This window comes from Penaeus monodon, chromosome 25, assembly GCF_015228065.2.
Source record: "Penaeus monodon isolate SGIC_2016 chromosome 25, NSTDA_Pmon_1, whole genome shotgun sequence".
NCBI lineage: Eukaryota > Metazoa > Arthropoda > Malacostraca > Decapoda > Penaeidae > Penaeus > Penaeus monodon.
The window spans coordinates 29,690,279-29,694,202 of NC_051410.1; the positions used below are offsets into that span (position 1 = coordinate 29,690,279).

The 3,924-nt window shown below is 35.7% G+C and overlaps 1 protein-coding gene across 2 annotated transcripts in view; it reads left to right on the forward strand.

Moving 5' to 3' along the window:
- LOC119589123 (molt-inhibiting hormone-like) overlaps positions 1-3,924 on the forward strand; it is a 34,746-nt gene that overhangs the window by 1,183 nt on the left and 29,639 nt on the right. The window lies entirely within an intron of this gene.

The window sequence follows — 3,924 nt, forward strand, 5'->3', positions numbered from 1 at the left end:
AATAAGTTTAAATTAATTTTTTCCCGGTCAAATTGGGGTAGTGAGTAAAAGCCAAGGGAAAAAAAGGGTCCGGGGCCCCTCACATTCAAAAATCCCACCCTAAATTTCGATTGTCCCCCCTTTTGGCAGTTTTAACAAAGCAAAACCATTCTTTGTAGAAGCACGATCCGTATGGAAAAGAATGCTTTGAAAATAGGTATTCCGGATGAAAAATTATGTTTTCCATGAAAACCTTGAGGAAATTTTTCTTGATAATTTATTTGAAAAATATGCCAAATACATCCCAACATATGATATGGCCCGTATAAAATTTTAACGTTACCAATACTTGTGCATAAACCTAAGAAATTAATGCAAACTCACCCACACAACCTTCCAAACCGGCAACGGGAAAATATTTGCGCAGTCTTCCAAACACGATCAAATTTCTTTTAGATTCACGATTTCCCCTTCTGCCCCTTTCAGGTGCCGTCTGTGAGCCGGCCGAGGCATGCTGGGGAAGCTGTCGCAAATAGTAAATCTTTTTGCCAAACATGTCCTTGCAGAGTGAGAAAAAAAAAAGTCAAGAGGATAGCTAAAAAGGGAAAAAAATCCATGGTACCAGAGTATTAAAAGAACCAATTTCTGCATTAAATTCTCTAACCCCTTTCAAGGGTAGGGCGGGGCATGGTTAATCCCCCAGACCGAATAAAACAAGGGGTCTGAAAGGAAGTGTCTCCTGGGAGGCGGGAATGCAGGGGTGAGGTTGGTTGCTTCCACCTTTATTTTGACAGGCAACAGTGACGGGCGAAATTAGCCCATACAGATAGCTTGAATTTTCTAAATTCGCGCCCTTTTTTTTTTAACTCTTGATTTAGAAAGCATGCGATTTTTGGGTTTTGAAAAATTTGGGATAAATTGTTGATTTTAGCAGCATACTCTGTTAATAAAAAGAAGAGCATTCTCTCTAGATAGTGAACGGAGAAATGCAAAATTTTATCTTTAAATAAAAATGTAATTTGAAATAAAAGAGGTGGACAATACAAAATTAATTTTTTTATCGGTTTGAAAAGAAAATCCACATTTTAAGGTTTTAAAGATGTCACTGGAGGTCAGCAAAGCAAGTCACTGTTTTTTGTTCACAAAAAGAAATTCTGAAAAGGGAGAATTAAAAAGTACTCTTTTTACATTTTTGCAGATTAACAACAAGACTTTACTCCACATTACCCCTTTCGGCCCGTTCCGAGAAAAATTTATTTAGTTCTCCATTTTTAATGTTGAAAACTTGAATCAGAGGGTGAAGCAAAAAATAACGGGAGATTGCTTCGGATATTCTTTCAAAGGGTTTCCCTTTGGGTTGACAACCGCTACAAAAGGAAAATACTTTTTCGTTTTATTTAAGCAAAGAAATTTGTTTCTACTGGACCCTTAAAAAACCCTAAGTACTTTTCAATTTAACAGTCCATCGTTTTTATCCACTGCTCAGTACATTCAGACACATCGCCTGCTTCAAACCCATTATTTCCAACTTTTAAGTAGTCTCTTCACGCCTTTTCAATTTTTTATAGCCAAAAAAATTTATGTATGCTTACACAGTACAACCTTTTTTGTTGTTTATCTTAGAGTATCTCGTGCAATATTCTGGCTTTGCCACTTAGCAGTTACTTATATGAATAATGATTGGCGAGAATAACTTTGATAACTGCTAAGGCTTTATTTCCTTCTCGTTCATACCAAATTCTTTAAAATAAACATCAAACTAATAATAGATTGATAAATACCTATAAGGCAAAATATAAAATAATTAGAAATGCACAGTTCCTGCAATATCCGGTCCCATAAATGTATTCCCAGAAACAAATTCAATTGGCTGATATAAATATGGAACCAACCTAGAATCGGACTTTAGCCTCCTTTTGTGGCACAATGGATTTTATAGCGTCAGTGAATTGCGACAATGAAACCTTAGAGGTTATTTTCATATTTTCCACATTGGCTGTATTGTCATAGCATACTGTGATGATGCTGACATGGCAGTGACAAAACCGGCTGATCCTCAAGTACTGGCATATCCTGGGCTTACGTCAACCTAGTACACACTGGTTAATCAATTGACAAAATACAACGATCTATTCCGATAACTCGACATTAAAAGTGTCCGTTTTACGCCGTCCCAGCCGTGCTGTCAAGGCGCCAGTAAGAACAACCTGCTTGATCGTATAATCCAGACGATTTCTTACTGATGGAACTCTCTTGAGATAAAACTCAATGCTTGAGTTCAGGGACCCGTTAGCATTAGAAGCAAACTGCTCATGCAAGTGGAATTAGACAAGTTGTACTGAAGGTTCGACCACATCTTTAGATGTGGCACATTGCAGGATCTCGGATCTGCCATAAATCTGCCATAGTTATCTATTATTCAAGAGTTAAGTTTAGGCGGGGGTGGGTGGGGAAGGATATAGTTGGTAACCTACTTGAAGTAATAGATAGATCTACTGCACTGCTTGTGGGGAGTCCGCTTTGGAGGTACTACAAATGCGGACTTAACGTGGTTGGAAAGGCAAAGTAGTTTGTCATATTGTCTCTGCTTATATTTTTCACACTGTTTTTTTTTGTGTTTAACAATAGTCTTGGTATTTACAAATCTAAGAATTACAAATAAAAGTATCCGTATGCTGGGTTTCAATTGCCAATTAGATTGACTCATTTTACTGATATAATTTCTTTTTCAAAAATTGCAAACATCATTCTATATGTGTAGAATGTTTTAATATATACTGGAAATATTATGGATATATGAAATAGTCTTCCAGTATCCAAGGAAAAGATAAATGTGCAGTACTAATTATTTGATAAAGAGAGGTTAAGTACTTGTCATTAACTATTACTATGCCAAGAGGCACCTTTGGATGTGTGTGACCTTAAAAATCAGTGATTTTACTCAAAGATGTTGTACAAACTAGATAGGTCGACTTAATTATGGATGTGTATTTCTGCTTAATTTTTGTTTTTGTTATTTTAGATTTTTACTGTGAATATTTTTAATTTTCATTGTGTAAAACTGGTAACTGTCTTGGGTATGTAATTACGAATTAACATTTAAAAATAGATTTTTGATTTTATCTATTTCGGATTCCACTACACCCGTATGTAAACATTTTTGAATTTGGATTTTATTTATTCATTCCTATTACGCATTTATAGTAGCCATATGTAACAATCACAAGTTCAATCTTTACCAAATTACTTCTTTGGAATATGTAAAAAAAATGCTCCAGTATAAGGAAAAAAGGTAGCATGTATTCCCAGACCTAAGTTTATAATATGTTCTTTTAACATCTAGGAAGTAGTTTAAATGAAAAAATCATGCAGCTAACAATATACCTGGAGATTAAAATTGCATAAATATATTGCTTGTTTATTTTCATAAGCAGATCGTGTAAATTATAAACTGCGAAATAAACAGGGATCTACGTCGTGATAGACTTAAGATTCCAACATATTTCACATTTAACTTTCGTATTCATACACTGCATGACAGCCCGACCTTTTAGGCCTCAGACTGAATGTCACTTTGAGGTACCATTAACCTAACAAAAAACTAAAATAACAAGGTTAGAATTGTAATAATGATTATTCTTGGTCGTCGAGTGGTCCGTGACTGTGGCCCATGTTGAGTGAGACTTATAGTGATTTGGAAAGGATTGATTCATGGGCTCCCCCCCTCATTTTTCAGGCGTTCAGATACTGAATCCCACTCTAAAATTTTCGATCTCGTCCTCCCTGTTGGCAAGCCTTCAGACAAAGTCAGAAAGACCATTCGTTGTAAGAAGACACCGATCTCTGCAGTGGAAAATAATGGCGTTGAAAAGAGGTCTGGATTGATAATTATACTTTCCTAGTATCTCTGAGTGTATAGTTCTTTATGAACAGGACGTTATTTTC